Source organism: Carassius auratus, chromosome 32 (genome assembly GCF_003368295.1).
Source record: "Carassius auratus strain Wakin chromosome 32, ASM336829v1, whole genome shotgun sequence".
NCBI classification, from domain to species: Eukaryota; Metazoa; Chordata; class Actinopteri; order Cypriniformes; family Cyprinidae; genus Carassius; species Carassius auratus.
Window position 1 is genome coordinate 32,437,054 of NC_039274.1, and position 13,473 is coordinate 32,450,526.

The window sequence follows — 13,473 nt, forward strand, 5'->3', positions numbered from 1 at the left end:
ATACTATTACAATTCAAAACAACTTTTATATTTAAATGTATTTCAAAATGTAATTTATTCATGTGCGTGCATAATACTTTTGTGGGAAACAGTTTTTTTCAAACTGCATTTATTTAAAACTTTTTAACACTGTTTTAATTTCCTGCATTTTTGCTAAATAAAAACATTAACATCTTAAAAAAAACCTCAAACATTAGAATGGTAGTGTAAAAAGGTAACTGCTACTTGATTTCTTGTGATTGTGACTTTAATTCACTCGACTTGATTTTAAAACTTTGCAAATATAAAATATTCCAAATATACTTGTCATAATTATATTTTTTCACAATATACTTGACTTATTTCAGAATGTGGTTATAGTTCTTATTTTAAACTTCTTCACACATTTACAGAAACAGGCTTCCATCTGCAGTAATGACATGCAGCAAAACTAAGCTAAGCACTGAAGCGCTACTTTTATTGCTGCTCATGTGCTCAAATGCTGTAATGTGGGTACCAAACGGGAACCAAAAAGAACATGTGACTGTAGCGCCAAGAATGCAATGTGTAAAACAGGCCTGAAATTGAAATAAATCAAAATTTGTACTCATGAACACCACTGATTTTACATTCAAACTTTTTGGCTAATGAAAACCACATCTGCATTGCTGCCAGACATTTCGACTGGGGCTCTCTGCTGTGATTCTCTGCTGGGTTTGGTCTGACTACACAATGTCACCTTGAGGGTATCATCTTTGACCTTTCAAACCTGACCTCTGACCATAATCCTCCTGACAGTGACTTTCCTTTTCTCTTTAACATACTGAACCTCAGAGGATCTTATGCACTGTGAGAGGAGCACAGAGAATTGAACCCTGATGAACCTACAGTCCTTCATAGAGACAAAAGAAATAGAAACAAAAGTGAATAAGGCACTCTTAAAAATAAAAGTTCCAGTAATAATAAAGGGTTTTGCAGCCTCAAATCATATGCTTTTTAATAATTTAATTTTGTTCCTATGACATCCACTTATAATGTTATAATTTGGTTTTCAGGTTTCCAAAATGTTTTAAGTGAAAGTTTCAGTAAGTTTAAAAAAAATAAAAATCAGGGACAATTTGATTTATCTAATGCTTTCAAAAACCAAAAATGCAATGCACTGATCTGAAGAATCAACCAAACTAATAAGAAGGACATTTTTCATTTCTAATAAACCATATATAGTGGAAAACTCAAAAACTGATAAAAAAAAAAAAGAGCCGTGTTTGCACTTTAGATTCAGAGAAGAAACATGGTCTTATAAACGGTTCTCTGTAAAATGTTTTACTGAAGAATAATTTTAAGTCTGAAGTGACAAAAGGAAATAGATTAACTTAATCTACTTTACAAACTATTAATAAACAGCAAATTAGGTGTTTATAGGAGTTTATTGTAGTTAATGGTTTATTAATAGCGAGAACTGAACCTTAAAATAAAGTGTATTAAAAAATGTTGTTACATTCTAATATATTCAGTATGCATATATTATTTTTATTTTTTTCTAAACACTTTTTTCTAAACACTTACACTTTTTTCTAAAGTATTTCAAGAGCTGAAGAAAGACAGTCCACTGTGCTGTTTAGTCACAAAAGACTGGTCATGTTGACAGTCAGATTTTGTCATAATAAGCAGGTGTGATGGCTGATGACAGCGCAAGGATTGAATTCTCCCCTGAGAGATCCCGTAGCCATAACGCACAGCTTGCCTTCTCTCAAAGAAATCCACAGAGACCCTCAGTACATCTGATCCACAGCAAAACACAACACTGCTATTTAAAAAAAAAACATCCTGCCAACGACTGGCCCCTTTGAAATCGGGCCCGAGCATTCTGGGACGAGATCTCTCCTACGAGAGCCTGTTTTGCTTTTACTCCTCTTGTCTCCCGTTCTGTCGGTCATGGACTTCTGAGGCCGGAGCTCTGTTTATTTTCATCTGCTTACCTGATGTGCTGTGCCGGCCAGCGGGAGAAGCTAACAGGGATCTTTCAGAGGGTTACATCAGTGTGATTAGCCGGCTGTCATCAGGGGAACGTGAGGCCTGTCTGTGCAGTCTCCACCAGGGCTGTGGCAGCACGCCTGATTGGGGCCGATGGGCTGTTGTTTTGGGAACGCCAGATCCAATCAGGTGGCTTAGACAGCGAATGACAGGGCAGAAGAAAAACGTAGAGAGGAAAATGTCACTTTTCTCTCAGCAGGAATGGCGCCGGAATGCACAGACGCTCTGCGTGACAGACAGGTGACGAGCTGTAACTGAGGGCTAGCTGTCAAAGTGTGGGATAACAGCTGATCCTAGAACAGCAACTGGCACCAAACCTCTGCCTCTGATGAACGGACATCAAGTCACAAGCTACGGAGGGTAATATCACGAACAGAGAGAAGTTACAAAGAGCGATTGTCTGCCGAAGAAACATCCTGAAAGACGACAGTGTAATTTTGTCTGTAACCACTCTCGATAAGGAGGATTAGTGTGAGAATGACACTTCATTATGCTGAGGACACTGATTTGTGTGTGTGCCCTTCACCTCTCTCTCATGGCTGGGTTCCTGTGATCAGTGGGACGATATTCTTAAAGTGCTTGATCCAGAGAAGTCCACAACCTCCCAGTGCTTGTCCTGAAAGAACACACACACATTTGTATAAATCAGGATCCTACTGCAGGCTGCAGTGTAAAATGGTGTGCTGTAATAGACTGATCTCTGTCAGTGGAAAAGCACCCAAAAGGGTCTGAATCAAGCAGGTGTTTCTAATCTGCTTAAAGCTAAATGTCAGGATAATGAGAGGCTGGTGAGAAGAGAAGCTAAATTAGCTTTAAAGGGTAATTAGCTACACAAAAGGGTTTTTATCACAGTTACAATGAGAAACAAAGAAATGAGAGGCTCTGCTGGACCCTAATGAAGTAACATCAGTAAGTGTGTGAGTATAGTGGAAGATGAGTGAGAGACTGAGACATCACTGACGCTGTGGGTCCCGATGGCTGCTAGATTTTTAGATGTGAAGGGAAAATTAAAAGTGCATATTAGTAAATATTATTTGTGTGTGTGTGCGTATATATATATATATATATATATATATATATATATATATATATATATATATATATATATATAGTCGCCGTATTACCACACCTGGAAAGAAACAAGAATCTGTAGCAGTGATGAAAACATAAAATATGAAGATAAAGCACTTCCAGGTACAATAGCAAATCAAAAAAGTAAAAATATCATTAAAAACAAAAAATAAAATGTACACTACTAATTATGAAACTTTTTATTTTAATATATTTTCAAATGTAATGTATTCCTGTGATCACAAAGTTGTATTTTTGGCAGCCATTAATCCAGTGTTCATTGTCAACTGATCCTTCAGAAATCCTTTTAATATGCTGATTTGGACCTAAAGACTTTTTTTTTAATCAAAGTTGGAAACAGTTTTGAACAGAACATTTTTACAATTTTTAATGTATTGATGCTTTATTTTAGTGCTATATTTTGACTTTTTTTTTTTTTTTTGGTCAGCTTGGCCAGTGGGTTTACACCAGTGGTGTAGGTTATGTTGTGATGACTTGCCTTGAACTCTCTGCTGACTGTGTGGAGTCTCTTAAACATGATCTGGGTGGTGTTGTCCGTGGTCTCGGTCTGTAGGGAGGTCAAGTGACCCCCCTTCCACTTGTCCCATAGTTCCTCCCATTGCTGGTCAATCTCCCATACCTGCTGCAGGTAATTCACATCCCACATTCACACCAAACACACACACACACACACACACACACACACACACACACACACACACACACACATGCATGTTTGTTTTTGTGAAAAGTGGGGACATCCCATAGGCATAATGGTTTTATACTGTAGAAACTGTATATTCTATGGCCCTACACCAACACTACACCTAACCCTAACCCTCACAGGAAACTTTGTGCATTTTTACTTTCTCAAAAAAAAACCTCATAAGTTCTCATAAGTCACCCTCTCCTTGTAATACCTGTGTCATACCCATGTCATTATACAGAGTTGTGTCCTGATATGTCACAAAAACAAGAGCACACACACACGCACACACACCACTGCATACTGAACCAGAAGTGACCTTACCAACAGTATCAATACTGTTCAATCTTCCTGTCACACAGGACCAGTCAATCGCCCTCAGCCTGTTTACACTCTGTTGTGCTGTATTATATGTATTATAGGGAGAAATGCTTTTTATTACTGTAACAGCAGTGAACAGGCACCTTCTCTACAGTGAGGATGTCTTTAGAGGCTGGATGTTCAATACTAAATAGGTTGAGACCGTAGCGTATGTTCTGATCCTCTTCTAAGAGCCTCCAATTGGGCACGCAGCTCTGAAACCTGCTGCAGTGCAGAATCTGGGGTTACACTGCTGCCAAATGGACCTGTACACACATAAACACTCAAATAAGACCATATACATGAAGACGAAGACATAAGAAGACCACACACACAAGCATACAGATGCATATGTCAATGATTAAAAAAACTGCACATTCAGCTGTCATTTCCCCGAATAGCAGATTGTCGCTCTAAAAAAAGCTCAATGGATTCTTATTGGCCAGAAAGTAAGCGAAGCGAGCATGTTTCTCACAATGTGCTATTAATGTGGTTTCACAGTTGGGAGCTCAGCAGGTCAGTAGGTCTCTTTTCTGAGCAGAGTGTGAGTTCTGGCTCGGACCCAGCTCCACACATAAGCCTGGACTCCCACGATCCACGCGCACTTGTGACAGCTTTGATATACGAGATATCTGATCTTTTAAAAAGCGCCTCATTCATCTCAGGATGGCTATACACCATGTGTACAGTAACACACAGGAATGCACTCACACTGACACCAGCAGGGGCCCTTATCTGCCCCAAAGGCCTCTGTGATATGTTTACAGGCGCGGATGTTTACGTCTGTCAGCGTTTATAATGGATCCCATCAAACACACTGGCTAAATCGCACACTTATTTCTCCAGCAATTACAAAAAACACACATTTGCACAATTCTGCATTAAGGCCAGCCATTAAACAGCATGTGAAGATCCATCGGGGATCTCCAGTCAATATTTGCATAAAGTCTGATTTACTGAAGCATTTAGCACATGCTGAAGTGTGTCGCTGGAGCAGAACAAATTCAGGAGCATGGGTGTTGAGAGGTTTGATGACGCCCATTCTCTCTCTCCGTTGTGCCTGACTAAAACGTAAAGAAAATCTAATTAGCAAATGTTAAAATGTGCTACATTTTTGATAAATCTGCCTTGGAGATTTCAACCAATCATACATGTTTAATTGGCTCCGCGCTTCGAAACGCAATGTCGTATTTTTCCTCAGTGCCGGATCTGAGAGGGAAAGTCACGCTGGGTCCATGGAGAGCAGGAGATGAGATTTTGAAGGGGCACCTTGGCAGGGGCCAGTAGTATGTGTTTGGACTGAATGAGTGTGATATTATTGAAACTGTCTCTTTCCCTTGAATACAAATTTCTCTCCGCACAAAGCTGCTTCCTGGCCTCATTAACCTGAAGGAGCCCACCATTGTCTGCAGGAACAATCCAAACAATCCTGCCGTTCTCAACAAGTTGCAGCTGCCGCCCACGTTCGGAAATTCTGTGGTTGTGGGAAATAATGATGGTGAGCGTTGAGCGTGTTTGCCACGTGTTGATTTAGCACAAAGCTTTCACGTTAATCGGCTGTGCCAAAACTCCAACTCTGTCTGAATCAAGACGGAAAGGTTTTCAGATACATACTAATAGGAGAAGAACATGGGAGAAAGAGACGCAGAGAAGGAATGACAGGAGATCAAACTGGAAAACAACAGACTTCACAGAGCTATCAACCATCACAAGGTTACGCAAACACGATAGAAATGAGATGGGGAGCGAGTGAGCATAGAAGTGCAAGAAAAAGAGACGAATGAAAGAGGAGGGAAGGAAAAGTAGGACGAAAACTCTGTCCGCTTTGATACAGTTCGACACAACGTGACTTTGTTCGTGAAGTGGCAGTACAAGATAGAAAAAATATTTTTTCAATCCCGTTTTTTAGTAGAGGAGAGAATAAACAGTGCAGAGACAGCAGCAGGAGGTGAAGCAGCATTACGGGACAATGAGAGAGAGAGAGAGAGAGAGAAAGAAATAGGGCGGCAGACAGGCTGAGAGTGCAGTCAAGGGCAGGATGTCAGCGTGACGGTCACTTCTGCTGTAGGTGAGGCTCCATGGCGTTCTGAAACATTATCTCAAGGCTAATTGGTTGTGATGTGCCATGGGGCATGTGGGAGGTTGATGGCTCTACCCAGCACTCCCCACCATGCAAAACACCCACGGTCCCAGAAAGCAAAGGCCTGCGGTGCCGTCCATGTAGCGAACTGTCCTACAGAAAAAGAGGCATGCTGGGATGTGAAGCTCACAGTAGGGTGTGAGACAGTACTGGAAGTTACCCTACTGGCCGTATGTGTGTGTGTGTGTTTTCCCATTGTATAATATTAAAATCTCTCACGTTAATGTGTACAGTGTTTGTGTGTTCACCATTGCCTCTGAAGCTCTGTAGGGCACAATGTGTCTTCTTAAACCTTTTAGAGGAGAGTATAAACCCACTCTTCGTCATGTCTTTGTGTTTCTTCAACATGATGTCACTGTCAATCACAACTTGCTGGAACCACACCCACTCTGAATTCAGAGCCTCCAGCAACTCCAACACCTACAGAGATGGAAAGAAAAAGCGAGAGATAAATCAAATAAATCAATAAAATAAATGGGCTGAATCTGTCTTACTCAGATCTGCCAGCAGAGTTTCCAGAAGTTTTAGACTGTCTCCCAGTTCCAGCAGTCTGAGGAGTCTGAGACACCCTGAAAACACATACTACACAGCCACTGACTGACATGCGCATGGTAAATATTTAATGCCTATTGAATTAAGTGAATTATGCACAATAACTCAGAACTAGCCACATATAGATGCTCTGTTTAAATTATTTGAGCAGCCTACCAAGGTAACTTTTTAGTTTATGTTGCTATGTAGTTGATAAGAAATTCTGAGTGGTTTTTAGCATGATGCATTGTTGTGTTGCTAGGGTGTTCTACACAAGAAAATTACTAACAATTTAACTACACAAACTGAAAGCAGAAATAAAAACTACTGCTAATTCAAAACATTATTTAAAAATTATAACAGTATCTCAATGATATTAAAATAACACTAGTGCAAGTCAAAAGAGCCAATTCCTGAATCTCCACGATATTCTATTGCTAGTCAATGGAACTCTTTTTTAGTGTCAGGCCATTAGCTTAGCAACATGCTAATGCCAGACACTTTTGGAACCAACAGAGGATTTCAAGTCTCTCATGCTCTTCACGTGAGGGGTGTTAATTGCTGTGGCATGCATGAGAGACCATTAAAAGGATCGCTGCCCATGAAGAGCGTTTCAAATCGGTCACTTATGAGGTTTCATTTCAGTTAGGATCCCAGCTGCTTATACAGAGAGCAGACAGCGAGGCAAAGTTGTAGAACAGAGCTTTCACATACACCTGAGAGCGTTTTCCTGCAGGAAGCTGTGCAGTTGGGTCATTCTTTAATTGCGGTGGCAAGCGGTGTCCCTCTACTTTACTACAACTGAAATAAACTTTAAATACCAATAAATAAAAAAAGTTTGCATGTTTGTATTCTGTAGGATACACAATTTAACACAATTTGTGCACTATTAATAGTTAATTTTTCTGTTTTAAAATACCTATTTAATTGAGTTTGGGAGACTGCATTTGTAAAAAAATATGCATGTTCCCGCCATACCTTAGAGAGTTATCATGAAATGTAATTGCACAACATTATTAACACAAATAAAGTGGTTATAATGTGAATATAGATAAAAAAAAAAAAAAAAAACATGTATAATTGTATTAAATTGTTTAAAAAATATATATTTTTTTTAAATTTTTAGAAAAAAATTCATGTCTGTGGTGTTACCATAATTGATTTTGCCCCTTTAAGAAAAGGGGGAAATCTGTTTAAACTACTTCCTGTGTATAAAGGTCACTGCAGGTGCTGGTTGATCTGAGGGGTGCATGGTGAGTACATTCTTTCTTATTAGTTTTCTTAAAGTTAGCTAAATGTCTGACAATTTTATGTGTCACACTTTATTAGTGTCTGTGGTGTTATGTTGATAACTTTCAGATTTTTACATATTTTAATCAAAATGTTGATAAAAACACTTATTAATGTCCCCTGATCTTGAAAACATCATGATGGCAGCCTCCATTTTAGAAAAGTCTGGATTTAGGCTGATTCGTCTGTGGTGTTACTGTCTTTTCTGGTAACACCCCAGAGCATATTGTAACTTGCGATATAAAGTCAGTGGTGTTCCTTCAAAATGACATAGACATAAGTGGCTGTGTCACCAGTGTTTGATAAAAATTATTTAAAAATCAATTTTAATTGATATATCATAATAAACTAATTTGAAATGCATAGCAATATATTTTATTAGAAAAAAAAAAACAAGCGTTTTTACAAATTCTGCCTCTTATTTGCCACCCCAACTGAAGAATGACCCAGTTCCTTTAGTTTGGCACTGGCCATAAGGCTGAGCAGCTGCCTGAACTTGCTCTGCCACTCGTTACAATGTTACATCAGAAAGAATTTAATTGGAGAACATTCCAGCAGCTTTAACACTGTCTCTTCCTTCTGGACATTAGTCACCACTGTGTATCTACAACACACACACACACACACACACAGAGAGAGAGAGAGAGAGAGAAAAAAAAATAAAAATTCACTCATAATGGCTGCCCTATTAATAGCAATTTAATTTGTCATCTCAGTACTACAACATACTGTAAATTAAATTAGTTTTTCAAGAAAATAACGGAATTGTTCAGCATCATTTGTTTCTGAGGAGTGTGAAGAAATAAAGCAAGAAGTTACATTAACCATAGTAATTACAAATAAAATGTGTCTGTGAATGTATTATTTGATGTGAAAAAAAAACAAAAAACGTTATACATGAATGGTCGCAGCAGGCAATACACAAGTGTCCTTCCAGTATGCACAAGGTCATTAATGCACAATCACACACACAAAGTCTATGTTTCACTGCACACACACACACTTTCCGATCCACACACTCTCAAGCTTCCATTGTTGACATGATAACGATTTGGCGATTGCAGATCAAATCTATAGGGAAGAGTTGTTGACCCTGCCCTCAGGACTGGCACCTCTGTGCTGCAGACACATCAATAGTCTGAAAGGCCATCACATTGTTCTCACGTGACCTCAAAAACACCCCTCTAGTGTCCTATCACTACTCAAGCATTTTAAATTAAAAGAGATGCATGTTTGATGGTGAGAGAAAAATGGTGAATCCATTAGTGCATTTGTTCACTAAAGAAACTTTTATTTTATTAGTAGCACTGCAAATAATTAATAAGTTTTCACGTTACTATATACAGTACTTTTTAGACCCTGCTACTGCAACCTTAAAAACAAATTTTGTTACTAAAAGATAATGAAGAAAAGCTACAGACCCATGTCAGAGTCAAAGGAGGTTACTCTAGGGCCAGAGACTCGAACCCACAACCTTATTGTTATGAGTCAAACTCTCTAACCATTAGGCCACAACTTCCCCGAAGGTGAGTAAACAGGAATATAAGGATTGCATAAATGGCAAATATAGGGCATATGTGGTGAATGAGATGGAAAGAGGGTGTATACCGATGATGCTGTGGATGGGTTTTTGCTGTGAGTGCTGGTGGGTCAGCAGGTCTGGAGAACGGTTGAACCTTGAGATGGTCTTGATGAGCTGACAGCTAATGCTGTTCACTATGTGTGCCAAGTTCTGGAGAGAAAGAGAGAAATCCACCTGGACACACAAACACACACAGTGGAAAAATATTTTCAAGCACAGAATCGTTATATTCATTAAATAAAACTTTGAGTTGCCAAATGATTACAGCAATTACATGGTATTAATTTTGTGATTTATTTACTTACACTACCATTCAATAGTTTGGGTCAGTGTGTTTTGTTAATACTTTTATTCAGCAATTTTTGCATAAAATTTATCAAAGCAACAGTAAAAACATTTTTAATTTGTGTTTATTTATTTATTTTTAACTTTCAAAGAATATACATATTCAAAGATCTCTCAAAAAAATGTTTCATGAGCACCTAGCCAGCACATAAGCGTTAAAAGATCATTTCTGAAGGATAATGTGGCAATGAAGACTGGAGTAATGGCTGCTAAAGATCCAGCTAAGCCATCACAGGAAATAACTACATTTTTAAAAATAATTTTACTGTTCATTTTAAATTGTAAATATTTACTGCTTTAACTGTATTTTTGACTAATGAAAGATTTTCCCTCAAACTTTTTGTGTATATGATTGTTTTATTGTAGCGAACACATTAACACACAGCTTTAAGGGAAAAACCTCCAAAACAAAACATGTAAATTAATAAAAAATAAAAAAAATACACACAAAAATGCAAATAATTAAATTCTACGTTATTGAGAACTGGATCACTTTTCATGTTAATAGCCCAAAAATGTTTTGTCTGTTCTCATGTGGAGTTTGATCACAGAGCTATGTAAATGTTATGTAATGTATGTTATGTAATGTATGTTATGTATGTAAACCACTCTGACTCCATTAACGTAGAAAAGTTTTCAAATATGGAGTTATGAGTCTTAGAACCAATTTTTATTTTTATTGCTGAAATATGACAGTCTTGATGTTGTTGCTTGTCCAGTGTCTTGTGGTTTCCGTGGCCATTTATAATTGTCTCCTCTGTGAGAGCTGGAAGAGGTGTGTCGCATCAACTACCAGCGTGAATTTGTTTGTCAGTCAGCCTGACAGATGTTCATTTCGCTTGGTGTGAACAGACCATTCATCAATAATTTTTTTTTGCTTATTAATTTTGCATTCAGTGTGAAAGGGCCTTTAATGGTGTGTCCTAAGCTAGCATGAATGCATTTCCCTTCCATCTGGCACTTAGAGCCCTTTGCCTCAGGCAGTCTGTCTCAACAGACCAATGCAACCACTGTCCCTAAAATACACTCAATTAAGTCAAACTAATGTTTCTGCTTTTTCTTTCTCACTGTGTTTTGCTGACTAAGCATCATGGGACATTACCCATAGGCCTCAGTCCAAATATATCTCTGTAGAGCTGAGCAGTAGAGTAGAGTGCTGAATAACGCAGCAGTGCTGTCACAGCTGTGATTTATAGAGGTTGTGGTGTTCTGATTGCCCTCTGCTTGATGCATGATAGTGTCTTTATTCTGCATGTAAAACACATGGCCAGCAGCTCTCCATGACCAACACAATGAGTCGCAGTTTTTAAAATTTTACTTTTAGACTTGAAATCACAGAAGGTAAGGTTTTGGTGTCTAGATGTGAGGTAAAGGTCACCTCGTCGCATAAACAATGTTATCAATGGCCACTGCATTACTAGATTTGACAGAGAGTTGTGTGTTTGTCTGTGTGTACATGAGCAAGAGATTGATGAGTCTGCTGTGTCAGTAACACCTGTACTCTGAATAAAGAATTTGGAGATGTCTTGCCGTCTCCACTGATAGCTTTAGAGAGCTCCTGCAATGAGCGCTTTATATTCACATGAAATGTCTATCTCAATACAGACAGCTTAGAAAGCTGTAGGATCTGATCATGTCCTCATATCACTTTTGTACTCAAGGGTGGGTACAAATTGAATCAGTGGTAAAAAAAAAAAAATAAATTTCCCCAACTGTAATACATCAGTACAACCCAATCTTAATTTGTGTTCCCGTTATTTTACTGATCACTGCTTCTCTAATCTCAGCGAGTTCAACACAGGATTCACAAAATGCTTGCTCTTGAAAGATGGCTCACTATAAAATTTATTTGGACCAACTGTCTCGACTGAATAGTAGACGGAGTAGATGTCAGATCCAAATTGCTCGCAACCACCCACCTACTCCTAGTTTGCTTGGTCGCAGGAGCCTCTTTCTTAGGAGGACCAAAGCAAACGAATAACTGACCTGTTGTGCCTGGAGATCCTCTATTCTCTTCAGTGAGGATATGTCGAGTAAGAAGATCGTCTTCAGCTTGAGGAGCTATTAAGATATATCTTCAGTTGGTTCTAAAAGAGCAAAAAAAAAAAAAGAGCTAAAAGCCTCCAGAACCAACACCAGGTCCCATGAGGGCACCTTGGTGCGCTGTACTGGCCTTAGCCTTTGAGTGCCATGGAGTAAATGTGTAGCTAATAGGTGTCTTTCCAATGACTGACCATCTAGAATGTTGTGGTAAGCAGCTATGGCCATCATGTATGCCTTCAGAGTGGAGGGAGATAACCCTGTGGAGAAACTCCAGAATTGTACCAACTGGGCAGTTGACTGGGTTGTGCAATCACTCTCCGCACCAAGAAGTTAGAAGTTTCCACTTCAAAGTGGAAACCGGATGGTTGGAACTACTCCCGTTCAGCAGTCCCATCCAGGTCTTTTAGCAGGTAGGCCTGGTACGCCTGCAACACTGCAATAGTGTGTGCAGATGCAGACACACACTGGTCTGACCTACCATCATATAAGCTTTCCCAACCAGGCTGGATGTCAGTCTTACTGGCCTGGTGGGATGCTTTTAGGATGAGCATCCTGTTTCTTGACTGACCACTCTATATTTAATTTGGCTATAGAAAGAGTAACAACCTCCATGAGCTCTTTGTATGCGAGGGACTGTGGTGTCGAATCCACAGTCTCCTTCGTGTCAATGCTCATCACATCAACCTCCTCAGAGAAAGACTGATGAAGCGTCTGGCTCTCTCTACAGGGGGAAGAAATCATGGACAATCATGACAGTCAGCCCCCTCGAGATCTGATCATACAGATGATACACAAATTGTGTGTATCCATACCCAAAATATAGCATGGGCAGGGAGTAAGACTTGAGACGCTGTCTGCTCGCCACTGATTTAGCCTTTGATATTGGCATTATTACTTTGCTCTTTTTGCTTTCTTAACTGAGTGCTTGTAACATACACACACAAACACACACAGACATGCTCACTGAAGAGCAGAAGCTAGCATGTGTGTTTTCCAGTTGCGCTTTTATACTTCCTGGTTGCTCACGTCACTCCGCTCGTGATGGCTCGCTTCTCTGTTGGACTGATTTCATATCTACTTCAGTAAGTGGTCCCACCGGGTGTTCCCACAGCATTTAGTCACAGCTCGTGTTCCTAAAGGGGAACATAGAACTGCTTTGAATGAATTGTTGAAATGATGAGGTGATATTAAATGCATATTTTTTAGAAAACTAAAGCTTTTTGGCATTGGATGCATTTAAACCTATTGTAGGAGACTCCCAAAACAATATTAGGAACCTTAAAAATGGCATTATACAGGACACTAACAACAATCTTAATGTGTACAAAATTGTCAGGCTATGCACTTCTTTGTTCTTGCTATCTACATAACCTTCTCCTGACATTGTTGCGT

The 13,473-nt window shown here is 39.1% G+C and overlaps 1 pseudogene; it reads right to left on the bottom strand.

Moving 5' to 3' along the window:
• LOC113052439 (dynein heavy chain 2, axonemal-like) overlaps nt 1–13,473 on the bottom strand; it is an 88,673-nt pseudogene that overhangs the window by 65,377 nt on the left and 9,823 nt on the right.